Source organism: Anomaloglossus baeobatrachus, chromosome 2, assembly GCF_048569485.1.
Source record: "Anomaloglossus baeobatrachus isolate aAnoBae1 chromosome 2, aAnoBae1.hap1, whole genome shotgun sequence".
Taxonomy (NCBI): domain Eukaryota; kingdom Metazoa; phylum Chordata; class Amphibia; order Anura; family Aromobatidae; genus Anomaloglossus; species Anomaloglossus baeobatrachus.
The window spans coordinates 412,461,686-412,489,433 of record NC_134354.1 but is presented as its reverse complement, the minus strand read 5'-3'; the positions used below and the strand labels follow the sequence as shown (position 1 = coordinate 412,489,433).

Sequence of the window (27,748 nt, the reverse complement as noted above, 5' to 3'; positions counted from 1 at the left end):
TATTTTATTGACAGGTAACGCTTCTCTCAATAAAGATTATATGGTAGGCACTCGACGGTAAACAATAGTGGGTGATCAATGGTAGAAGATTAAATCAATGGAAAAAAATACCATGGCCATATCAAATGTCAAGATGAAGTGGTTTATTCCATAACAGTAGTCTGTGCAAGTGAAAGTGGGTCAACGTTTCGGTCATAAGACCTTATTCATGACCGGCAATGTGTGGAGACAGAGCGTGCTGAAGAAATGTGTAGACATAACTCTAGCACGCTCTGTCTCCAAGCTTTGCTAGTCATGAACAAGGTCTTATGACCAACGCATTGTCCCACTTTCAGTTGCACAGACTGCTGTGATGCAATAAATAAACCAGTTCATCTTGACATTTGATGTGCCATGCTATTTTTTTCCACTCTTCTCTCAATGACATGCCTTCCTTGCCAAAGATTCTGCTTAGGTACCGTTAATGTCAAGGTTTGTCATATCAGAAGGTATGGTGCGTGTGCTGCAAGATTTTTATGACTGTGAGGGTTGGGCTGTCAATCTGCATATACATCCCACCTCTGATGAGACATCCTGAGCAAAAAAGGGTATCTGAGCAGAATCTTGGGCAGGGGACGAAGACTACTGTCAGTCAAAGACCAGAGGCCAATGGCTGGCAATAAATAGGAAGCGAGACAGAAAAGCTGGACCTGCAATTAATATTTCAAGGCTTGATTTCTCCAAAATGTGTATATGAAATACTACGAGCAAGGTATGAATTTAATAAACATTAAAGTGCCTTTACACACATATCTTTAGTTAGGGGTCTAATATCATGGTGACAGGTTTCCTTTAAAACTTGCACTGTCTTGTCCGTTAGTTAATGCTATGATGCGGCAATTCATCAGTCTTGAATGTGGTGGCAGGTCCTGAAACAAAAGATATCTAGAGATGGCTAATGAGATAGACCATCCATGTTCAATGCACACCAGGCCTACTATCCCAAAGAGTGCCTCCTACACTCAAACTGATGATATCATTCACTGTGTAAGAGCTTATCTTCTTTAAGAGTGTCTCATTGCTCAAATGGGCCTAGGTGTGGGTTATGTTGGGCTATCAGCCCACAAACTCTGGATGATCTGCATTCCCCAGAAATGGCATATAGCCAGTCCATACTACAGTATGTACATTTCTCTTTTCAGAGCCATTCATGAAAATGATATTACATGTCGAAGATGGTTTCTCTGGACAAGGCATACGCCGGTGTAATGTTAAAGTGTACTTTTGCCATACGTTTGGCCAGTAAAAGCGTATTTTTTTATGAACTGCATTTAATATTACAGTATGTTGTCTTTTTCAATTCAACTGAATATTATATATATATATATTTATATATATATACACACACACACGCCATATTATCCACAACCATATATATCACGTGGAGAACTACAGAGCAGATTAATAATGGCACCCGCACAGCGGGTAGGATGAAATTTCTGGTATGTTTTATAACTGTTGGTAGAAGATAATGGGCTTTATAATTCTGTTGTACGGAGAGATTGTAATATTAAATTATGAATACAGATACAGAAGCTAAATGTAAGAAGATGAATGTTCAGGTTTGTGCTTTTGCAGTAGAGACGGGAATTATAATTATAGTCGAACATCAAAGCTGCTGTTGTTGCGCCGAGATAAAACGTCATATCTTTCAATGATCATCATGTCAGGAGGCTTTTGTCATCATATTAATTTTACTTTGGATTATTTTTTTGGGTGCATAGGATTTTGTTAATATTATTTGACTACCAAATGTGTTCTTCTGGCTTTTAAGTTCACCAACTCCATGTCTATCCTCCACATACTACAGAAATGATATTGCTGCCTATTGTGTTTCGTCTTTACAGGTTAATTGTTAAGTCCTGTAAATCTAAAAGTAGTGAACATTCTGGAGGTGAAGTGTGTTCTAATAGCATGTAGGAGTTCTAAAATGGCAAGCCTATATTGTATGGCTTTTGTCCCAGTGCAGCCTATAATCTACTGCTGCCCTCCATCAGTACTAGTGCTAGTCTTTGTTTCGACTCCCAACTATTAAGTACACCCAACTTGTAATACTAAATCAATTAACGCATATAGTGTATTGATTCTAATGTCTGTGCTTCACAAAGATAGCCAACTAGTCACCAGTAATGTATTGCTACATAGTTGCATACCGTATTTTTCGCTTTATAAGACGCACTTTTGTTCCCCCAAATTTTGGGGGAAAGTAGGGGGGTGCGTCTTATAGACTGAATATACAGATTATATACTGCAGGGTCCAGGGGAGGTGGAGGCCGCTCTGGAGCTGTGCTGGGGGTGGCTGGGGGGTTGGTAGAGGCTTGTGAAGCTGCGGGCGGCAGCCTTTGATCTCCTGCACCTGCTCATATAATATGGACAGCCGCTCTCCACCACCATGGTGCTGAAACTGCACCGCGGCGATGGGCTGGGGGAGCTGTGCATATTATCTGCCTGTGCTTACCTTTGATCGCACATGCCCCCTCCCCCTGTGTTAGCTATGGCCCCCATGCTGCTGCCCATAGTAAAATAATAAACTCTTTACAACACCTCCTCCAGCGTCTGCCCGGTCTCCCTCCTGCTGCTGTGATCTTGCACGCAGAGATATCTCTCTCTGCTTTCCCGATCACATGACTGGCACTAGAACCAGGAAGTAGGAAGTGCAGGAGACACTGGAGGAGCTCAACCCCGAGGAGGGTGACACCAGACAGGACACTGCTGCAGAAGATAAAGAGTTTATTTTACTAAAAGCAGCAACATGGGGGCGATATCTAACAGTGAGCCTGTGTGCCTGCAAACAGTGGGCCTGTGTGCCTGCAAACAGTGGGCCTGTGTGCCTGCAAACAGTGGGCCTGTGTGCCTGCAAACAGTGGGCCTGTGTGCCTGCAAACAGTGGGCCTGTGTGCATGGCCACAGTGGGCCTGTGGGCCTGGCACAGTGGGCCTGTGGGCCTTACTGGGGGACGTGTTCAATATAAGGTGGCCATATCCAGATTAAGGTGGCTAATTTTAGGATGAGGAACTATGACAGACATATAACCTATATTATTTGTTAGACGGACACTGGCATTATAAGACGGACCCTATTTATTAAAAAATTCTTTATTCCTTCACCAAATTTGGTGGTGCGTCTTATAATCAGGTGCGTCTTATAAAGCGAAAAATATGGTAATTACATAGGTTCAAAAAGACCTAGGTCCATCTAGTTCAACCTTCTTCCACCAATTATACATTTTGTCATTAAGTAATTTCTAACCAACAATGTTGTGCGTATTGAGGAAATCATCCAGTCATTTTTTAAAAGCTGTTATAGTATCTGCCATCACTAGCTCTTACGGTAGGGTATTCCACAGTCTGACTACTCTAACTGAAAGAACACTTTCCTATTTAGCTGCTGGAATCACCTTTTTTACACGCTAGTGAGTGCCCCCTGGTCCTTAGCATTGTCTTTGGAAGGAATAAGTCATGTGCCAGTCCTTTCATGTATTTATATATATAAATGAGATTTCCTCTGAGACATCTTTTTTCTAAGCTAAACAAATCCAACTTTTTTTTAACCTGTCATCATATGGGAGGCCTTCCATTCCTTTGAACTGACTCTAACTTCTGAATGTCCTTTTTAAAATGTGGAGCCCAAAACTGGATCCCAGATTCCAGATGTGGCCTTACAAGTGATTTATAGAGGGTTAGCAATACGTTTGGATCCCGGGATCTAATCTCTCTTTTTATACACCCTAAAATCTTGTTTGCTTTAGCAGCCGCTGCTTGACATTGAGTGCTGCTGTTGAGCTTTTTGTAATAAGAATATTCCCAAGTCCTTCTCCTGTTCTGTAGTCCCGAGTTTACTTAGATTTAATGTATATGCAGCTATAGGACTACTCTGTCCTAGGTGCATTACTTTACATTTATCAATATGGAATCTCATTTGCCAAGTGTCAGCCCATTTAAACATCTTATCCAGATCATTGTGTTCCAACTTTTGGGATAAAGAGTTGTATTTGATAGAGTAGCCTGGCATCCTGGTCTGTTTGCACTCAGGTTGATCAGAAGTCATCACAACCATCCCAAGTAAGCAGCAGAGATGGTGCAAATCGATTCACAAGACCCAGTCCAGGGGTGACGTCACTAATATGTGGCCATAGGAAATGACCCATATAAAATTCCCCTTACCAAACAGAATTCCTGATTAGCTGGCCTAACCTAATGGTGGTTGCTGGTAGGTAGTATGTGGCTATCCCTTCTGATGGTCTCAGTCTACTAGCTGGTTGGACTCGCAAATTGATTCACAGGACCCAGTCCAGGGGTCATGTCGCGGGTGGAGGGGAAGCGCTCGCCACGCCCGGGTTCGGGGCCTCTGCTGCTGCTGCTCGGTGGCTCGAGCGGCGCTCCTCGCCCGTGAGTGAAAAAGGGTGGTATGTTTAGGGAGATTGTTCGCGACGCCACCCACAGGACGTGCTGATGATGGCACCACCGCTGCTGGTAACGGGGTTCCCGGGAGAGATGGTAGGGTGCAGCTGGGGTGTTGTCCCCTCCGTGGGTAGGGGGGTTGGTGCTCCCGGGGCCCAGTGATGTAATGGGGAGGCTGGATGGCTGGGGTGTAGGGACTGCGCGGCGCGGTGCCGGACGGCACTGGTGTACTCACTCAGACAATCACTGACAGAGTCTCTGGTAAACCAAAACGGCCGGATGGACGGGTCCCGCAGCCGGCTGCAGTGTTGTTGTTGTGCTCTCCCCGGATGGTTGATGGTGGCTATCTTTCCCTGCACCTTTTAGAATGTTCTGACTCCTGTGGTTGCCCACCGGTAGTCCGCTCCCCGGCGTATAAGTGCTGTAGGAGCCCATTTTGCCCGTTGCAATCACTCAGACAGAAAGTCACACAGTCTCTGGTAAACCAAATGGATGGATGGACGGGTCTCGCAGCCGGCTGCAGTGTCTCTCCACGGACAGGTGATGGTGGCTGTCTTTCCCTGCACCTATGTGTACTGTGTTGACTCCGATGGCTTCCCAACATTAGCCCGCTCCCCGGTGTAAGGATGCCGGAGGAGCCCGTTTTGCCCGCAGGCGCTGGCCCTTGGATCTCTAGCCTGTGGCGGTGGCTGTATATCCTCACGGTGTGAGCGGTTGCCTTCTGTCGGGACTTGGTTGTTGGGAAACCCCTGGGGTTCCTGTCACACTCGGATTTGACTATTAACGGCGGCTAGAAGCCTAGTCGGGGTCCGATGGCCCTGCCTGTGTGCTTAGCTTCACTCCACTCCCCGGTTCGGTACCATCGGGCCAATGCCCGACCCCGGTCCTTACGGCTTCGCAGCGTTCCACCAACTCCTGCAGATGGCCACCACCGTCTGACAACCTTGCTGTCAGTGCCTGGGCTCCTACCCAGACACCTGAAGTCAACCTACAATAATTGTACAGGAATCCATAATTTGTTAATCAAAAGTGAAAATGATTTTTATTTTTACACATAATACATATCATCATATAGTTCAAAAATAGACATAGGACAACAGTTTCGTGAAAAACGGGGGAAGATAGTATAGCCAGACACCTGAAGTGTTTACTCCTCTCACTTCCATCTCCAACACTGATCTCACACTTTTCCCGCCTCCAGGCCTGTGAACTCCTCAGTGAGTGGGGACAACCGCCTGGCTCTGCCCCACCTGTTGTGGACATCAGACCCTGGAGGGAGGCAACAAGGGTTTTTGATTGACTGTTGTTACTGTCTAGGGTGGGGGGGTGTATGTTGGTATGTATGTGACTACCTGGCTAGTCCAGGGCGTCACACTCACATCAGTAATGTGTGGCTATTGGATATGACCCATATGAAATTCCCCTTACCTGACAGCATCCCTGATTAGCTGGCCTAACCTGGCGTCATTGCTGTGACATAGTGCTGAGTCTGCCAATCAAAAGAGCAGCCGCAGATGCTGGTAGGTAGTATGCGGTTATTCCGTCTGATGGTCATAGTCTACTGGCTGTTTGAACAACATTTTATGACTAGTTCTAGATATTATATGTTCTTTCTCTGCAATAGCACAAGCACAATGTGTGTTACTGCTGGATCTCAATTAATTAAATCCAAATTAAATTATCTAGATTAGCCATTTTTAGTGCAGTCATGCTTCCATAGATTTCAGGTTGGACATGTGTCAAAGTCAAGTCCAATTCATTTCAATGGAATTCATCAGGTAGGATTCGTTTTTCTGGCTAGGAGACCATGTAGAAGAATGTCCTTCAAAAGCCATTCTGCTCTTCAAGAATAATACAAAAAGAACCCATGCGTTACAAATATATACTGTATGGTTACAGACCGATGGTACATGACTCTATGGTGCAACTCCTGCGTCTTAAGTGTGCCCTTTGTGTAAGAACATGCCTGGCCAGCTTCCTTCTACGTGTAAACCACCTACCGAGGCTCTGCGAATTAAGGGTTACACTGCGATCGTCTCTGCTCACAGGAATAGATTAACTTGCTTGTATAATAAGGTCTAGGAAATGAAATGAAGGTTAATCACATCAGCCATTATTGAGTGAGTACAAATAACTTGTCATTTATATTAACACTTTTTAATCTCAAAATATACAATTTCTACAGGAATGATGAATATGGCACCTTCTCTAATCACATTGTGATGAAATAGAACAACAGGTTATCTGAAGGGGAAATCATCTTGTGTGCCATATAATTCAAAGCATAAGGACAAGTCATTGCAAGCAATCCAGCAATCCTGCTTTCCATTCGCTTCCTCTGCTTCATTGTTTTCACCTATTTGTGACCATTTTTGCACTCTCATTTGCATTATTGTTATGATCTATGGTCAATATCTTCCAATTGGATGTCAAGCCAAGATATGCATAGATATTTACTTTTTAACCCCCTAAAAATCAAGTCTGTTTGGGCCTTATAGCAGTTAATAACTATTTTATTCCCTAGAAATGAAGCTGTATGAGGGCTTAACAAGGTGTATTTATCACTGTCACGATTTTGGGATACATACAACATATTGATATTGATTAATTTTACTCAAAGGGGTTATTTATCATCTTATTAATTGAGCTCAAACCACAGGCAGCAGGAATCAGAGATTCACTGTGTTATTGCAGCCATGTTTGTTTACTCTGAAACCCTGCGTTATTGGAAAGGCTGGCTGGGGACTATGTGTTTTAGAGTCTAGTCCAAGGCAGGACTTTGACATCTTCTAGTCCTGCTCCCCTATATTTTTATCACAGGGATCTAACTGGAAGAGAAGCCACCAGAGACCTATCTGAGACTGGTTGTTTAAGATCCATAGTGCCAAGGCCAGCATTTTTACATATGCCTCTTTAAAATGGCGCAGCGTTTCTGAGTAAACCAGACAAACTCTAGTTCATGCTGTCTTTGTTTCAGGGAGCATGAATTAGATGACATGTTGCCTTTAACTCTGTCTAAACAGTGAATCCTCCTTGTGCATTATTTTGTTGTGATTATACAGTACCAAACACATATTTTTCATTGCAATCCAATGAAAAAAATATTTTTCACTAATTTTCATTTTGGGGGTGTGGTACATTGTTGATGTAACATTCTTAAATTTAATTCAATTTTTTCCATTATGCCTCATTGCTAATCACTCCAGGCTTTTGTTAGGCCCCTAACTACCATGGTAATCCATTAACAATTGATGATTGTATTATTGGGATAGGGTAGATGAGCTGACACAAAGCGCACCTTCCTCTGTCAAACACATTAGATTCTGCAGTCACTGTTAATTGTTGCATCTAAGTGGTTAAATTGCTAATAATTTAGGCAACTTAATTTTTAGCAGTTGAGACTGGAGCATTGCTGTGTATAAGGCCGGAGTCACACTAGTGAGGGACTCGCGCATCGCATCACCTGGCAAGGCCTGAGGCTCTCTGGACTTGAGCGTGCAGCTGCATAGAAATACATGCAGCCAATTTGCTCCTTTCAGGAGAGATGTTAACCATGCCGGGTGATGCGATACAATACTCGTGCGAGTCATGCAGCTCATGTGAGCGCATTCTTAGCTCTAAATGCAGCGGGCAGTACTCACAATGTATCCATTATTGTGTAGGAACCAGCACCTGTTCATGATGTTAATAATAATCAGAGGACTTTAAGATCTCCTATTTAGTTCAGGAATGTGTCACTTGAGTGAATGTCGTGTGCATCTATACTGCTCATATTGGTCAGTCTGTTATCAATTTGATGTGCAATTTGTTAGGCCTCTTTTAGACATCCATAAACAACGGTATCGACCGTAATGCAAAGACTGGCTACGGGTCTCCTTATTCCAGTTTGACAGCCTTACCTATGAGGGTGTGAAATTTGGGTTAGGAAACCCACAGTCAGTCCGTACATCATGGGCCATACTAGAGAACATGCGTCACAGATTTTGTGAACTCGGCCTTATTGCACATGTGCTGGTGCTCTTTGGCCTTTCCATGCTCATGTGTATTACAGTAGTTTGCTCAGCCATACATACAGCCCTTGAAATAAGTATTGAACATGTCACCAATCCCATCCACACAGGCAATGAAATCAAACCTTAGATGTACATAAATGTAGTGAAGTGCAATAATGAGAAATGACAAACAGAAAAAGTACTGAACTCATGAAGAAAGACAAGTGCAAAAAGCCATGGAAAGTCATGTCATCAGCTAAAATCTATCAGTAATTAAAAAGCAATCTTGCCACTTAGTGGAAAATAATATCACCTGGTTCAACTAATAGCCTTTAAAAGATGTCTCATTACCAAGGTGCAACACAAGAAACATCTCACGATTGGTAAAAGCAGAAAGCTGTCTCAAAACCTTCACAACATTATTGTTGCAAAACATTCTTATAGTATTGGTTACAGAAGATTTTCTAAACTAGTGAAGGTTTCAATGAGCACTGTTGGGGCCATAATCTGGAAGTAGAAAGAACTTAATTTCCTCAGAAACTGGCCCCAACCAGGTGCTCCTTGCAAGATTTTAGACAAAGTAGTAAAAAGAATTATCAGAAAAGTTATCGAAGAACCATGGACCACTTGGAGATAGCTGCAGAAAGATATGGAATCAGCAGGTACAAGTGTTTCAAAGAAAACAATAAGCAATGCACTCAACCTCCATGTCCTATATGCACGCTCACCATGTAAGACTCCATTGCTGAACAGAAAGCATGTCCAAGCGCATTTAAAGTTTACTCAACAACATTTAGACAAGCCTGTGAAATACTGAGAGAATATACTCTGGTCAGATGAGACCAACATTGAACTCTTTGGATGTCATAATACACACTATGTTTGGAGGCCATAAGGCAGTGCATATCACCACAAAAACATCATACCAACAGTGAAGTATGAAGGTAGGAACATTATGGTGTGGGGCTGTTTTGTACCACACGGCACTGATTAACTTCCTATAATTTAAGGAAGAATGAATGGACAAATGTACCAAGACATTCTTGATATAAATTTGCTGCTATATACCAGGATGATGAATATGAAATGAGGGTGGACATTTCAGCAAGAGAATGATCCCAAACACACAACCAAGGAAATTCTTACATGGTTCCAGAAAAAGAAAATATGGCTGCTGGAAAGGCCCAGCCAATCACCTGACCTTAATCCAATAGAAAATGTATGGAGGGAACTAAAGCTCATCAGAGCTCATCAAAGGAACCTAACCTTCAGGATTTGAAAAGTGTTTTTGTGGAAGAATGGACCAAAATCACACCTGAGCAATACATGTGACTAGTTTCTCCATACCAGAGGCATTTTGAAGCTTTTATTACCCACAATGGATTTTGTTCAAAGTTTTAAAAACAGTTCACTAAGCATGCTCAATACTTTTTCCCTGTGTCATTCCTCATTATTATTATTACACATCACAAACTTTATGGACATCTATGGTTTGATGTATTTGCCTATGTGGATTGGATGGGTTGTTATGACATCTAGTGAGAAATTCATGTCAATAGCACTTTTAGAAATATATTTACTTGTTGACATGTTCAATACTTACGGTAGTTAACCCACTGTATACACACCATTATAGTATGCTGTAGCAGAGGGCTTACAGGTGCTGGCCATATTTTATATGGGGAGAACTTGGCTTCAGGTTCTCTTTAAGATTGTGATATGGGAAAAAAACATTGCAAAGTTTTTTTTAAACAATATAAAACTCAAAAACATTATTTTAACAGTAGATAATTTTGGAACTATACATTCCTTTTAAATTGTATCTGTTACCATTTTGTATGTTTGGGGGTTGGGAGAATACCAGATTATTATATACCTTATTTTGGACATTCAGTATATTTCATATATTTTTATGTCTCTTTATTTCATTTTAAAGTTTCTTTCACTTTGAGGTAAATGAGTCTTAAGAGATTGCTTTTGTCTGAATGAGTTTAAAGCATGAGGAGAATATCACTATTCAGATTCAAGATAATATGTCAAGTGTCATGATAGGCCAAAAGATGGCTAAGCAGTGGAGAAGTCATGATGGATATCCGTCACCATTTGTTTTGTTAAGATGATAGAAAAAGCCAAGTCACATAGTATGGAATATACAGTATTTATCACATGTTACCGTAACAAAAATGGACCTGTTTCAATGTGGTTCATAAACCCTGGAGTAATACTATTCCATACTTTCATGTATTAAACATTCAGCTTTAGGCCCCACGCATTTCAGACTTTTTTATCCATCTCTTGCATAAGTCCATTCTTATTTTATTGTCCATCTCGAAACTATTGTGAACATGTTTTGGCAAAACTGCAACCCGGCCCACACCAATAGGCACCAGATTGTAGTTATACTTGTTCAATTACAGTTCAAGGAATGAAAACGAACAATTATCATCTGGGTATTAATGTGTTAATTCAGTTATACCTTTTTTCATATTTTTCTTTGAAAATATTGCCTTAATTTTTCCTATAAACATTTCTCAAGAAGAAGAATTGAGCTAACTATGCATTGGAATTTAGCAATATACCAATAATTGATCCACAGTAATATCAACAAATTAGCTGGACCGGATAGGAACTTGAAAAGAAAGACAAGCTTAAAACATAACTTTTACTTTATGTGCGGATAAAAAGTGAACAACTCACAAGATTAAAACCAAGGTAGCAAAGATCCAACCATATGGATCAATGGGCTAAACAAAACACGTAGGCCCAAATACGGACTGCCTCAGTTGGTGTAAAGGAGAGTGGATTGAATCACACAGTACATATATAATGGTAACTCCGACTGAGGTATAATCATAGGCACACAATATGATAAATTAATTTCGCAACCTCATTCAGGGGAAAATATAAACTTGTGTGTCAAAAGCAGATACTCCGGTAACCAAGGAAACCGTAAAAAATATTAGATCCCACATTAAATGGGAACGGTCTTACCAGGTCCAGAGATCATACGCAGGCATTAATGCAGGTTATCGGCTCATGCAGGGGGCTGTTAATCAGCACATCGAATTCCCATGGAAGCCTAAACCCGTATCAGGCATATAGTTGTAGAAACCCACTCCCAATTGCCGCGGCAATCTTTCAATTGGGTCTGGATATGCGCCATTGAGCGTGACCTGGGCATCTGCGGACTGTCACATTGTGGAGATACCTAGTGACAGCCCTCCTGTATATCCCACTTGGACTCCCCTGATGATCCACATTTGAAACGTTGGGAGTGGGTTTCTATAACTATATGCCTGATACGGGTTTAGGCTTCCATGGGAATTCGATGTGCTGATTAACAGCCCCCTGCATGAGCCGATAACCTGCATTAATGCCTGCGTATGATCTCTGGACCTGGTAAGACCGTTCCCATTTAATGTGGGATCTAATATTGTTTATATCTGTATCTGCCTTTGACACACAAGTTTATATTTTCCCCTGAATGGGGTTGCGAAATTAATATATCATATTGTGTGCCAATGATTATACCTCAGTCGGAGTTACCATTATATATGTACTGTGTGATTCAATCCACTCTCCTTTACACCAACTGAGGCAGTCCGTATTTGGGCCTACGTGTTTTGTTTAGCCCATTGATCCATATGGTTGGATCTTTGCTACCTTGGTTTTAATCTTGTGAGTTGTTCACTTTTTATCCGCACATAAAGTAAAAGTTATGTTTTAAGCTTGTCTTTCTTTTCAAGTTCCTATCCGGTCCAGCTAATTTGCTAACTATGCATTGGTAGAACCTTGTGGAGTACATGGAAGAGAAGACCACAGTCTCCTATCCAACTCCATTTATGAAAGCGGTGTGGGGGGCATCTAAAATGGACACCACCCTGCAGTCTGCTGTCGTGTTATTTCTTTACTGGTCTCTTCAGGTCTAACGTTTTTCAGAAACTGGTCAGAAGCATCCGACAGATTAATTGTGCAGTGAAACATTGTTTTCATGGCATGGGGCTACCATAATTAGTTGCATGTTGTGCAGCTTGGGGCTCAGCGCCGATCATAGCCGCTTCTCTTCAGTGTTTCCTTTTTCTTTTTTTTTTCCTTCTTTCCCTTTTTATTGCACTTGAGTGTTCAGCCGTGGAGCTTAATGTCTTCATGGGAAATTTCAGCGAATAAATCTGAAATCCATTTCCGCTGTGCACAGTAGATCAGCTCAAGTGTTTGTTACTCTTATTTAATTTGCGCTCTGCTGTCTCCCTTCTCCGCAGCCCGCACTTTCCTTTCCTCTCTTGTACAATGCGATCGCTCACTGTTTTTTCCATTTCTTACACGCAATTTTTACTTTACCACCCCCTTACCATTATAGTCTCCCCCACTCTTTTCTGTGTTGTTTCCATGTGTCAGTAATCGCTTATTTCAAGTGACACGTGGGCCCGCTTTGTATGCTGACAGGTGGTCTGCTGGCTACTAGATTACTTCTGAACACATGCCTGCCACACTTCCCGCTGGCACTAATATACACTCGTCACTCCGTTCCTATGCAACTCATTTCAAACAAATGCAATTTTCCTAAAATCAGTGGCAGGTAGATAGGTTTCCGGAACAAAACTGTAACGGAGATGGGGGTCACAAACCTTTGTTGACTATATGCAGCTCCCATTTAAATTGTATTTCAACATGAAAGCTACATAGGTCATCTCATTCTCACGAGCCCCAAAGAATGAGCAAGCAGCCGCATGAGCAGGTAACCAGATCTATCTCTAACTGGCCCAGAAACGCAGTATTTCTTCCAAGGACGTGGCGAGATGATAAAACGCAAGACCGAGCAAGTCCGGCAGCTGCAGCAATAACTTCAGGCTTTATAAAAGCAACAGGCTCTTCTCCCCTCCCAACTGACACATCGCCTCCACTGACTTTATTAATAACATTTTATTAGCTACCTGCAGAGTCCTAAGCCTCGCAGGAAGGATGGAGAACGAGCAAATGTTCACGCAGTCTCCTTTTTTCTCTTTTCTTTAGTATCTGTTGTAACAGGAATGCGCTGCAATCGAAAACCGGTGCTGCCGTTCGAGCCAGAAACACTAAAAGATCCTAAGGGGCTTATCTATCAAACTGCATAAAGGAGAAACGTCTAAAAATGCCATAAAGAGCACCATTTGGAGAATGCACCAGTTAACCGATTTTTATTACGTTGTGCACCAAGTTTTATGACGAAAAACAGTCATTTGTGACATTTTACAGAATGAAGACTGATTGCCGCTCACCAGTTTATGACGAGGAGGTGATGGTGGGGGGAAGGAGGTAGACTGGGAAATTACACCACGTCAGATTACCTCGCTTCGGTCACGTAAAGTCTCGGTGTAGATGTGAGACATGTTCCCGGGATGTTATAACGGAAAATTGGTATTTTAGATCAAATCATTTCATTATGGAGTCAAGCAGAGATAAGTAAAGACATTTACAACAATTCCATATACAAGCATGTTTTTTTCCATAAGGTACATTGTATAGAGATTTGTAAACTACTTTCTTTCCTCACAATCCTTAATAATAACCCCAAAGCAGCAATAAACCCAAAGTGAATTGCAAAACACATGGAGACATGTCTGTTTTCTTCCTACAGCACAGGTGACAAGGGCCAATACAAGACTATGGGTATGTGCAAAAAAACGTACAGTGCACAGATGGCATCCATGTGCTGTACATGTTTAAAGGGAACCTGTCAGGTCCCCTATGCCCTCCAATCCAGCAGCATTTATGGCTGGATCCCCAAACTCCCTCCCTAAATGGCCCTGTATAACGCTATTCACTAATATGAATGTTTTAAAAAGACTTATAAGCCTGGCTTTCCCTATGCTAATTGGGCCTGTGACTAGTCGGCCCTCTTTCCATATTATCATACCCTTTTGGGCATCATTTTCAGTAGCCGGCGTCGCCGCCGACTCCTTGAAATCTTGCACATGCGTTTCTCATTTCAGCTGCATCAGTGCACCTCAGAAGCAGGGTGTAGGCTTCCTGGCTTCATTAGGCGCACTGTGCATGACCAGAAGTTTAGAAGACGTGTACCGTGAACCATTTTCTGAGCTTTCGGTCATGCACAATGCGCCTATTGAAGCCATTAGGCATCCACTCTGCCTCTATATGTGCCCTTTATAACCGACAATGTTGTGTTTACTGAGGAAATCATCCAGCCCTTTTATAACAACTGTTATAGTATCTGCCATTATTACGTCTTGTGGTCGGCATTCCACAGTCTGACTGCTCTAACTGTAAAGAACCCTTTCCTATTTAGCTGCTGGAATTGCCTTTATTCCACCCGCAGTGAGTGCGCCCTCATACTTAGTATTGGCTTAGGGAGGAATAAGTCATGTGCCAGGGGTGTGATAGCATGGCAAAAAGGACAGACTAGTCAGGGGAACTAATGCACTTGTGACTAGACACATGACTAATGAGCATAGGGACAGCCAGGTTTATAATTCTTTTTTTAAACATTCATATTAGTGAATAGCATGTTAAAGTTCTGGTTAGGCAGGTATTTGGGCATACAGCCATGAATACTCCTGGGCTGGAGGGCAACCTGACAGGTTTCCTTTAACTTTGAAAACTACAGGTGAAGCTTTGCAATTAGTTAATTTATTTATCTGTCTGAAAAACACTAATGTCACACTGATCACAAACATTGATGACATCACTAATATTTTTCTCTTACATGTTTAAACACACATATGTGAATGAGGCCTTACGCTATTCAAGTAATTTTAAACGTCTTGCAGTAATACATGCTGATTATCAGAACTTGCATTTGAAAATACATTCCTATAGTAACATATTATGGAGTAGCTTATAACAGTTATAACAGATATGGACCTTAGGTTTAAAAATTATTTTTAAAATATAAATTGCTGCATTTACAATTCTACTGATTATAATTGCAAACAGCAGACAGTTTATCTGCACTACATCAATCTAATGGTTACATTCAAAAGAAAGCAGTGATTCATAGCACATCTATACAACACTGGAGCTGCTCCTTGGTGCTCCTCCTCCCATCTGGGATGTTACATCTTACATGAAGGGACGTCGCCTACTCCATGCTACTGGTAACAGCCAACCTGCTAATATCTGCTTCCCTGCAGTCCGACAATAGGGGGTGGGGTGGGTCCGTGGCTTGCTCCATTCTGCTGGTAACAGCCAACCTGCTGATATCTGCTTCCCTACAGTCTGACAATAGGGGGTGGGGTAGTGGCTTGATCCATTTTGCTGGTAACAGCCAGCCCCTAAAAACTGCTTCCCTGCAGTCTGAGAACAGAGGATGGGGTGCGGGCTTGGACTGCTCCATGCTGTTGGTAACAGACACTCCCTGATAATATCTGTTTCTGTGCCATTTGAGAACATAGGGTGTGGCCACAGCCCACTTCACCATGTGTTCTTGGACTGCAGGGAAACATATTATCAAGGAGCTGGCTATTACTAACAACATGGAGCAGGCCACGCCCCCACCCCATCCCCTGTACTCAGACTGCAGGAAAGCAGATATTAGGGGGCTAACTGTTACTAACAACATGGAGCAGGCCATGCACCTACCCCACCTCCTAGTCTCAGGCTGCAGGGAAGCAAATATTATCAGGGGGCTGGCTGTTACTCACAGCAAGAAATAGGCCATGCCCCTGTGCCACCCCTGTGCCAGCAGCCTGCCGCTGCTCGGGTCTGGACCTTCCGGTGGGTGGCTCGAGGGTCTCCGGACCCGGGGGATCCCGCGGACACTCCGAATGAAAAGGGTCGGGGGGTGGTGGACGTATATGTACGGGCTGGCCCGCACTAGGTTCGTGACACCACCCATGGTATGTGGTGATATTAGATACTATCGCTGCAGTTACGGGGCACCCGGGGGAGATGTTGTGCAGCAAGTTGTTAATCCCTTCGTGGGCAGGAATGGTGGCCCCGGGACCCGTTGGAGTTTGTGGTGCAGGGAGATGGGCGACCGCAGGGGGCTGGTGTACTCACTAATAAGAAAACACACGAGTCTCTGGTAAACCAAGGTGATGGTGGTCGGTGCCCGCAGCCGGCTGCGTTTTGGTTCTCCCACCCGGCTGGTGGTCTCTGTCTTTCTCCTGCACCTTTTTTAGAATAGTGGACTGGCTGTGCTTGCAACTTCAGGAGTCCACTTCCGGCTGGTTGTCGCCTAAGGAGCCCTTGCACGCAGACGCTGGCCCGTGGGATCTCTGAGCGGTGGCGGTGGCCTTTTATCCCCCTCGGTGGGCTGTTGCCTTCTATTATCTTTCGGTGGGACAGGACCTCTAGTTCTGGCCGCAATCAGTGAATTAGCTGGTTCTAGTCGCTTCTGGTTCCGGCTTCAGGGTCTTAGTACCCTTTGTGTGCTCCGGTTTCCGAGTTGGTTCCCCGGGTTGGTACCGGAGGGCTACAACCCTGTCCCGGTCCACCTCGGTTCCACCGAGCCGTCTTCCCGAATCCTGCAGACGGAGACTGCCGTCTGCCTCCTAGCCAAAGGCACCAGGGTGTTGTGAATGTTAGTTATGTTTTGGCTGCTGGGAGGCTCCCTCTGGTGGCCAGGAATGGTTTGGACTTGGACCAGGTGTGTTGTGCAGTGGGTGTTTCCTTTGCTAACTTTCTGCTTATTTAAATCCTGGTCTGATTGCAGGCTGTTGCCGGATGTCAGTTGTTCTTTGTATCTCCAGCCTGCTTAATCCTGCTCTACACCACATCTTCCCCAGATAAGTGCTTGCTCTTTATTTATTGTCTGGTTCTTTTGTCTATCTGGGTTTGTCATTTGCTGTGGTTGGTTTCAGTTTATTTGCTTGCAGGGATTTTCCCCCTTAGTGGATTGTTGAGGAACTCCCTGCCGTTCTGTGTGGAGTATAGCTCTTTTGGGTCCATGTGTTTGTGGCTTGTTGACTTTGTTATGATTCTTGTTTTCTGTTCATTGGTATGACAAGGGCACCTGGTATAGGACGGAGTTCAGATCGTGCGATCTGAGCGCCTTTTTGTACTATCAGGAAGTTGGTATTTTGCAGGGTTTTTCTCTGGCCACCATCAGTCCCTTTCCTGTCCTTTTCTATTTTAGTCAGCGGGGGCCTTACCTTTTGCTTATCCTGTCATCTACCTGTGTATTGTGTTTTTCCTATATCACCGCAGTCTTTGAATGTGGGGGGCTAGCTATTCTGAAGCAGAGAGTTATTCATGTTTCCTACCTTTAGGATAGTTAGTTCTCCGGCTGGATTCGCGGTGCACAGGATGTTAGTTCACCCCTCGGCTACTTCTAGTTGTGATGGTTAGTAAGGGGATGGCGGCCAGATTAGTTGCCAATGCTCTTGTCACCTTTTGCCAATGATTTGTGGTGGTCTTCCATGGTTCCGGATCATAACAGTACATCCGGCCAACAAATTTAAAGGGTACTCTTAAGAAGGAAAAAAAAAAAAAAAGGAAAAAAAACTGCTGAGAAAACATTTTTTTTTTTGGTGTTTTTCCTCTTCTTCTTTGGGTTCCGTGGAAGATTTCTTTTTTCTAGCATGGATGAATTAGATGAGCGTGTTGCTCATCTTGATGCTAAGGTTCGTCGTATAGAGTCTTATCTTGCACAGACTCCCCTTGCAGAGCCTAAGATTCCTGTTCCTGAATTTTTTTGGGAGATAGGTCGAGATTTTTGAGCTTCAAAAATAATTGTAAATTATTTTTTGACCTGCGCCCTAAGTCCTCAGGGAATCCCGTACAGCAGGTTAAGATTGTCATCTCCTTGCTGCGTGGTGACCCTCAGGACTGGGCCTTCTCTTTAGCGTCTGATGATCCGATTCTCAGTGATGTGGACTCCTTTTTTCAGGCCTTGGGTTTATTATATGACGAACCCAATATTGTGGACCAAGCAGAAAAGGTCTTGTTGTCCTTAACTCAGGGTTTGGATTCTGCAGAAACGTTTTGTCAGAAATTTCAAAAGTGGGCGGTCCTTACCAAATGGAATGATGATACGCTTGCGGCTCTTTTTTGGAAGGGTATTGCTGATGCTGTGAAGGATGTAATGGTAGGATTTCCCGTCCCTTCTGGTCTTGATGCCTCTATGACCTTGGCCATTCAGATTGATAGGCTTTTACGTGAGCGCAGGAAGATACCTGCTGGTTTTGTGCCTGTGGAACAGCCTTTGGAGCCTATGGAGTGTGATAGGGTTGTGACGCCCTGGGCAAGCCAGGGGTCACAGGTCATCACACCACCACACCCTACACCCCAGTTAGGAACATCACAGCTAACCAAAATCCTTGTTGCCTTCCTCCAGGGGCTGATGTTCACACCAGGGGGTGGGCCAGGCGGTTGGCTCCGCCCACTGAGGAGTTCACAGCCCTGGAGGCGGGAAGAACCAGGCAGAACAGTGAGGGAAGTGGAGGAGTAAACAGTGAAGTGGTAGAGCAGCTAAGTGAAGTGAAAGTAAAGTAGTAGTGGAGCAAAGAAGAAAAGAGTAAAGAGAGAGTAGAAAAGCCTGAAGTAAGTCCAGCTGTGTGCAGGACAGAGTCAGCAAGGTCAGCAACGGCGGTGACTGTCCGGAGGGGTGACCGTTTGGAAGTTCCTGGAAGGACCGCGGACGGGTGGTGGCCCGGCGGTCTGGAGCAGTGTACAAAGGACAGTCAGCACCAGGGCAGGGGCCTCTCGGACCCCGGCAAGGCAGGAGTCGCCATAATTTGCCAAATCCGTCAGTGAAGGGGACGTCTGTCTCCCAACAACCAAGTCCCGATTGAAGGCAACAGCCCAACCATTACAGTAGAGACACCGCCACCGCCAGGGCACCAATTTCTAAGGGCCAGCGCCTGCGGGCAAAGAGTAGAGCTCCTCCGGTCCAGCTTGAAGCCGGGGAGCGGGTTACCGGTGGGAACCCATCGAGACCATCAACAACATTAGGTGCAGGAAAAGGGACATCACCGTCACCTACTGGGGAAAGCAAGTGCAGCTGTCCGTGGGAACCGTCTTTCCAGCCGTGTGTTTTAACGAGAACTGTGTCAACGTCTCAGGCTGAGTGAGTACCACAGTGCCGCAAGGCACAGCGCTGCCCCCGCGTCCCTGCGCCCACCAAGCCCTGCATCTACCCACCTCAACACTAGGCCCTGGGATCACCAACCCCTACCCACGGAGGGGCAACACAACAGCTTGCTGCTTCACACCATCACTCCCGGGATCCCCACACCGAGCAGCGGTGGTGCTAACAGATCACCACAACCGTGGGTGGCGTCACGGACAATAGACTATATCCCAAAACCCAATCCCCTTTCACTCACGGGCGAGGAGCGCCGCTCGAGAACCCCCGGGATCCGGCCCACCGCTCGAGCCACCACTGAGCAGCAGCAGCCGGACCCGAGCAGAGGGGTGAGCGCAGTGCTGACACCCTCCTCCCCGCCCGCGACAGGGCCCTTTCTAATGCTAGTCGGCAGAGGTTCAGACGGAAGAATAGACTGTGCTTCTATTGTGGAGACGCTTCTCATAACATCTCTGTCTGCCCTAAACGTGAAAGGAGATTGGCTACTTCTGTTACTGTGGGTTCTTTGCAACCAAAGTTTCTTTTGTTTGTCACATTGATTTGCTCATTGTCTTCCTTTTCTGCATTTGCCTTTGTGGACTCAGGGGCAGCGCTCAATTTGATGGATTTTGGGTTTGCTAGGGATTGTGATTTTCCCATGGTTCCTTTGCAAACTCCTATTCCTTTAAGGGGCATTGATGCTACCCCTTTGGCAGAACATAAACCCCAATTTTGGACCCAGGTGCCTAAGAGAGTTGCACCAGCGCATCAGGAAACTTGTACATTTTTAGTATTGCATAATCTACAGGATACCTTGGTACTGGGACTTCCATGGTGGCAGACCCATAATCCGGTTCTTGACTGGAGATTCCTTTTCGGTAGCTAGTTGTGGTTGCCGGCTTCTTCTTTGTTGCTGAGAAAGATGGTTTGTTGAGGCCTTGTATTGATTATCGTCTTCTTAACAAAAATTACGGTCAAATATCAGTACCCTTTGCCTCTGATGTCTGATCTGTTCTCTAGAGTGAAGAGTGCCAAATGGTTTACGAAACTGGATCTCAAGGGTGCGTATAATCTCATCCGTATTAAGGAGGGTGATGAATGGAAGACGGCTTTTAATACTCCTGAGGGGCATTTTGAATACCTAGTAATGCCTTTTGGGCTCACTAATGCACCCTCCGTCTTCCAGGCCTTCATGAATGATATTTTTTGGGACCTTATTGGTAAATTTTTGATTGTGTATTTGGATGACATCTTGATTTTTTCTAATGATTGTGACTCTCATGTTGGGCAAGTACGGGATGTTTTTCAGATACTTAAGGATAATGCACTGTACGTTAAGGGGTCAAAGTGCCTCTTTGGGGTGCAAAGGATTTCCTTTTTGGGCTTCATCCTTTCTCCCTCCGCTATCGAAATGGACCCGGTTAAGGTTCAGGCTATTTACGACTGGGTGCAACCGACTTCTTTAAAATCCCTGCAGCGGTTTTTGGAGTTTGCTAATTTTTACCGTAAATTTATAGCCAATTTTTCTGCCATAGTCAAACCTCTGACAGATTTGACAAAGAAAGGAGCTGCTGCTGAGCATTGAACCCCTGAGGCTATTGTGGCCTTCCAGGAGCTTAAAAGGCGATTCACTTCTGCCCCAGTTCTGCAGCAACCTGATGTGTCTCGCCCATTTCAAGTTGAGATCGATGCCTCGGAGATCGGAGCAGGTGCTGTTCTGTCTCAACGAGACGCTACTTCGGGTAAACTTAAGCCCTGTGCCTTTTTCTCTCGGAAGTTTGCTCCTTCTGAACGGAATTATGATGTGGGGAACCGGGAATTATTGGCTATGAAGTGGGCATTTGAAGAGTGGAGGCATTGGTTGGAGGGGGCTAGGCATCAAGTTGTGGTGCTTACAGACCACAAGAATCTCATCTATCTGGAATCGGCCAAGAGGTTGAATCCTCGGCAGGCCAGGTGGGCTTTGTTTTTTACCCGGTTTAATTTTGTGGTCTCTTTTTGCCGGGCACCAAGAATGTTAAGGCCGATGCCCTTTCCAGGAGTTTCTGCGCTGACTCTTTGGAGGTTGTCGAACCGTCTACTATCCTGAATGATGGTGTAGTTTTCTCGGCTATTTCGCCTGATCTGCGGTTGGCACTGGCGGAATTTCAGGGGGATAAACCTGAGAGATGTCCTACAGGGAAACTGTTTGACCCAGACCAATGGAGAGACCGAGTTGTCTCTGAGGTTCATTGCTCTGTTTTGGCGGGTCATCCTGGCATTTTTGGTACTCGAGATCTTGTGAGACGCTCTTTTTGGTGGCCTTCCCTGTCCCGAGATGTCCGTCGTTTTGTGCAGTCGTGTGGAGTTTGTTCTAGGTCCAAGCCCTGTTGTTCACGTTCTAGTGGGCTATTATTGCCTTTGCCTGTACCTAAGAAACCTTGGACGCACTTCTCTATGGATTTTATTTCAGAGCTTCCCGTCTCTCAGAAAATGACTGTGATTTGGGTGATCTGTGACAGATTCTCCAAGATGGTCCACTTGGTTCCCCTATCTAAGTTGCCGTCTTCATCAGAGTTGGTTCCTTTGTTTTTCCAACATGTTGTTCGTTTGCATGGTATTCCCAAAAATATTGTTTCTGACAGAGGGGTGCAGTTTGTATCCAGGTTTTGGAGGATTTTTTGCTCCAAATTGGGTGTTCAGCTGTCTTTATCCTCGGCGTTTCATCCTCAGACCAACGGTCAAACTGAAAGGGCTAACCAGACCCTGGAGACCTATTTACGGTGTTTTGTTTCTGCGGTCAGGATGACTAGGTTTCGTTTTTGCCTTTGGCTGAATTTGCCCTTTACAATAGAGCTAGCTCTACCACGTTGGTGTCCCTCTTTTTCTGCAATTTTGGGTATCACCCTAGGTTCCTCTCAGGGCAGCTTGAGGCATCTGACTGTCCGGGGGTGGATTCGGTGGTCAACAGATGCAGCAGATTTGGGGGCAGGTAGTGGATAAATTGTTTCAGTCCCAAGAAACTGCTGAAAGGTTTGCCAACCGGCGTCGGACTGTTGGTCCCCGGTTTAAAGTAGGGGACATGGTGTGGTTGTCCTCTAAACATATTCCTAGGAGAGTTCCGTCTCCTAAATTTAAGCCCAGATTTATTGGACCTTATAAGATTTCGGAGATTATTAACCCTGTATCTTTCCGTTTGACTCAGCCTGCGTCATTTAAGATTCACAATGTCTTCCATAAGTCCTTGTTGAAGAAACATGTGGAGCCAGCAGTTCCTGCATCAGCGCCTCCTGACCCTGTTTTGGTACAAGGGGATCTGGAGTATGAGGTTGAAAAAATTCTGGATTCCCGTCACATTAGGCGTCAGCTTCAGTACCTTGTGAAATGGAAGGGCTATGGGCAGGAGGATAACTCTTGGGTTGTGGCTTCTGACATTCATGCAGACAGGTTGGTTCGCGCCTTCCATCATGCTCATCCCGAGCGGCCCGTTGGCGTGGGTGAGGGTTCGGTGACCCCTCCTCAAGGGGGGGGGGTACTGTTGTGAATGTTAGTTATGTTTTGGCTGCTGGGAGGCTCCCTCTGGTGGCCAGGAATGGTTTGGACTTGGACCAGGTGTGCTGTGCAGTGGGTGTTTCCTTTGCTAACTCTCTGCTTATTTAAATCCTGGTCTGATTGCAGGCTGTTGCCGGATGTCACTTGTTCTTTGTATCTCCAGCCTGCTTAATCCTGCTCTACACCACATCTTCCCCAGATAAGTGCTTGCTCTTTATTTATTGTCTGGTTCTTTTGTTTATCTGGGTTTGTCATTTGCTGTGGTTGGTTTCAGTTTATTTGCTTGCAGGGATTTTCCCCCTTAGTGGATTGTTGAGGAACTCCCTGCAGTTCTGTGTGGAGTATAGCTCCTTTGGGTCTATGTGTTTGTGGCTTGTTGACTTTGTTATGATTTTTGTTTTCTGTTCATTGGTATGACAAGGGCACCTGGTATAGGACGGAGTTCAGATTGTGCGATCTGAGGGCCTTTTTGTACTATCAGGAAGTTGGTATTTTGCAGGGTTTTTCTCTGGCCACCATCAGTCCCTTTCCTGTCCTTTCCTATTTTAGTCAGCGGGGGCCTCACCTTTTGCTTATCCTGTCATCTACCTGTGTATTGTGTTTTTTCTATATCACCGCAGTCTTTGAATGTGGGGGGATAGCTATTCTTAACTATTTTCTGAGGCAGAGAGTTATTCATCTTTCCTACCTTTAGGATAGTTAGTTCTCTGGCTGGGTTCGCGGTGCACAGGATGTTAGTTCACCCCTCGGGTACTTCTAGTTGTGATGGTTAGTAAGGGGATGGCGGCCAGATTAGTTGCCAATGCTCTTGTCACCTTTTGCCAATGATTTGTGGTGGGCTTCCATGGTTCCGGATCATAACACCAGGGCTCCTACCCTGGTACCTGTCAGTTTTCCTTGGCTGATGTTACCTGTGAGGGAAGGGTGTTGTGTGGGGCCCTATTTGTGACTACCTGGCCTGGCCAGGGCGTCACACCCCCACCCATCCTTTGTTCGCAGACTGCCAGGAAGTCAATATTATCAGGGGTCTTGCTGGTACCAGCAGCATGGAGCAGGCGACACCATCACCACACTCCCTATTCTCAGGCTGCAGGGAAACAAATATTCTCAGGGGGCTGGCTGTTATTAACAGCATGGAGCAGGCCATGCCCCCTGATGTGTGATGTAACATCCCAGAAAGAAGGGGAAGCATCAAGGAGCAGCTCCAGTGTTACTGTGAATCATAAGTGCTGTGAGGGTGAGGAGTAGAGTTGAGCGCGGTTCGTGGTTCGTGGTTCTCCAGTTTGCGGTTCGAGTGATTTTGGGGGGTGTTCTAGATCGAACTAGAACTCGAGCTTTTTGCTAAAGCTCGATAGTTCTAGTTACGTTCGAGAACAGTTCTAGCAGCAAAAAGCCAAGCTAATTACTAGCTGGCTTTCCGCTGTAATAGTGTAAGTCACTCTGTGACTCACACTATTATGAAATTTTAGCGTATAGTGCGCGGGAACAGTGCATTCAGATCACTGTTGCTGGGATAATGGCGATCGCCATTTTTTTTTTTCCTTGTCTTCCTTCCCTAAGCGTGCGCGTGTAGTGGGGCGGGCCAGCATGTCAGCCAATCCCAGACACACACACACAGCTAAGTGGACTTTTAGCCAGAGAAGCAACGGCATGTGTGATAGGATGTCCATGTCACATGGCCCTGCATTATAAAAACAGGTATCTGCCCGTCCGGACGCCATTATCTCTTCTGCGTCTGTGTGTCAGTCACCGCTGGCGTATCGCCTGTCTCCGATACTGCTGTGTACGCTCTACACACAGCGCTATACAGAATAGGGATAGAAGTTTCTATTAGCCCTTGTAAGGGCTAATAACAGCAGGCTCAGAGCCATAGGTGACAGTCAGGTCAGTGGAAACAGATTTTAACAGCTACAGAAGATAACAGCGTCTGTGTAGCTAAGCTCAGGGACTTCCTCGCTGCATTTCCCCATTAGGAGGGATAGAAAATGAGGCTTCCTTTCCTGTACACTGACCCACAACCCTGCCACTGTACCCTCCTGCCCTATGCACACTCAAACTCATTGTTACTAAGCCATTATACTAGCAAACACTGAGTAAACTTAGTGGCATCCTAAAAGTGGCTGTTGGACTTCCATTATTGTCCCACTAGTGCAAATCTATTTGCAGCACCTCTGCATTGCACACTCAAACTCATAGTGTTTGCTAGTATAATGGCTTAGTAACAATGAGTTTGAGTGTGCAATGCAGTGGTGCTGCAAATAGCTTTGCACCAGTGGGACAATAATGGAAGTCCAACAGCCAGTTTTAGGATGCCATTAAGTTTACTCAGTGTTTGCTAGTATAACGGCTTAGTAACAGTGTAAACTTAAGCCCACTTTACACGTTGCAATTAGTTGTACAATCGCATTTGCGATGTGACACGCCCAGGTTGCATACGGGATCTATGAGATTTCACGTTGGTCGTTCATTTGCTGTCACACGAGCGTTAGTAGTCTATGTTAAATTGGTCAATTTTGTGTGCGATCCTTTAGATCATGTGTTCTGTGACGTATGCATTGAGCACCTTTTTTTTTTTTTTTATTTATTGACTTGCCAAGCGTGTGTAATGTGTAGGGATGCGTTTTTACTATGTCATCTGCCATTCAGCTCTGCTACATGGCCGCTAACAGCAGACACAGACAGCCATGTAGCAGAGCTGAATGGCAGATGACAGCAGACACAGACAGAGCCGCACTGTCAGAATGAACTCGGGTGAACTTCACCCGACTTCATTGTCATGCTGCGGCTCTGTCTGTGTCGTGCCCTGATTAGCGGTCACCAGTGAAGACTCACCGGTGACCGCTAATCTCCTGAGTAACTGAAGTTAGCAGCCCTCTCTCATACTCACCAATCCCCGATCCCCGGCGCTGCACGGCTTTCTCACTGCTCCGGCGGCTTTTACTGTTTTGAAAAAGCCGGCCGCCCATTAAACAATTTCGTATTCCCTGCTTTCCCCGCCCACCAGCGCCTATGATTGGTTACAGTGAGACACGCCCCCACTCTGAGTGACAGGTGTCACACTGCACCCAATCACAGCAGCCGGTGGGCGTGTCTATACTGTGTAGTGAAATAAATAATTAAATAATTAAAAAAAACGGCGTGCGGTTCCCCCCATTTTTAAAACCAGCCAGATAAAGCCATACGGCTGAAGGCTGGTATTCTCAGGATGGGGAGCTCCACGTTATGGGGAGCCCCCCAGCCTAACAATATCAGCCAACAGCCGCCCAGAATTGCCGCATACATTATATGCGACAGTTCTGGGACTGTACCCGGCTCTTCCCGATTTGCCCTGGTGCGTTGGCAAATCGGGGTAATAAGGAGTTATTGGCAGCCCATAGCTGCCAATAAGTCCTAGATTAATCATTTCAGGCGTCTATGAGACATCCTCCATGATTAATCTGTAAATTACAGTAAATAAACACACACACCAGAAAAAATCCTTTATTAGAAATAAAAACACACACATATACCCTGGTTCACCACTTTAATCAGCCCCAAAAAGCCCTCCTTGTCCGGCGTAATCCAGGATGATCCAGCGTCGCATCCAGCGCCGCTGCATCCACCGGTGGCCGCGGGTAACCTCAGTGACAGCAGCTGATCGCGCGGCTGTCTTCATTTGCTGTGTGGAGGTGACCGGAGCGGCTGTGTCTGCTGCGGCTCCGGTCACCTCCATGCAGCTGCGGTGGAAGCGACGCTGCATCATCCTGGATTACGCCGGACATGGAGGGCTTTTTGGGGCTGATTAAAGTGGTGAACCAGGGTATATGTGTGTGTTTTTATTTCTAATAAAGGATTTTTTCTGGTGTGTGTGTTTATTTACTGTAACTTACAGATTAATCATGGAGGGTGTCTCATAGACGCCTGACATGATTAATCTAGGACTTATTGGCAGCTATGGGCTGCCAATAACTCCTTATTACCCCGATTTGCCAACGCACCAGGGCAAATCGGGAAGAGCCGGGTACAGTCCCAGAACTGTCGCATATAATGTATGCGGCAATTCTGGGCGGCTGTTGGCTGATATTGTTAGGCTGGGGGGCTCCCCATAATGTGGAGCTCCCCATCCTGAGAATACCAGCCTTCAGCCGTATGGCTTTATCTGGCTGGTTTTAAAAATGGGGGGAACCGCACGCCGTTTTTTTAAATTATTTAATTATTTATTTCACTACACAGTATAGACACGCCCACCGGCTGCTGTGATTGGGTGCAGTGTGACACCTGTCACTCAGAGTGGGGGCGTGTCTCACTGTAACCAATCATAGGCGCTGGTGGGCGGGGAAAGCAGGGAATACGAAATTGTTTAATGGGCGGCCGGCTTTTTCAAAACAGTAAAAGCCGCCGGAGCAGTGTGAATGCCGTGCAGCGCCGGGGATCGGGGATCGGTGAGTATATGAGAGAGGGGGATAGACTGACATGGACAGAGAGTGAGGGACAGAGATAGTGACGGACTGACAGAGATTAGTGCATGACAGACATTGTGAGGCGCTTCAGAACGCAGCTTTTCAGCTCCGCTCTGAAGCAGACCTTTTTTAAGCTGCGGTGCAGAGCGCACACCTGCGCACATAGCATCAGACACCAAAATCGTATGAGGGATGTCACACGTTACAATTCACTAGGTTCCTGCAACAAAACGCTCAATTCTAGAGAATGATACGATGTGTTTGCGATCAACGGTTTTGCGTTCAATCCTGATCGCATGTAGCTGTCACACGCAGATACCTCACAAACGATGCCGGATGTGCGTC

General features: G+C 45.2%; 1 protein-coding gene across 4 annotated transcripts in view; it reads left to right on the top strand.

Annotated features, from left to right (window-relative positions):
- Nucleotides 1–27,748, top strand: part of ADGRB2 (adhesion G protein-coupled receptor B2) — a 673,616-nt gene that overhangs the window by 341,068 nt on the left and 304,800 nt on the right. The gene's annotated exons all lie outside the window — the stretch shown is intronic.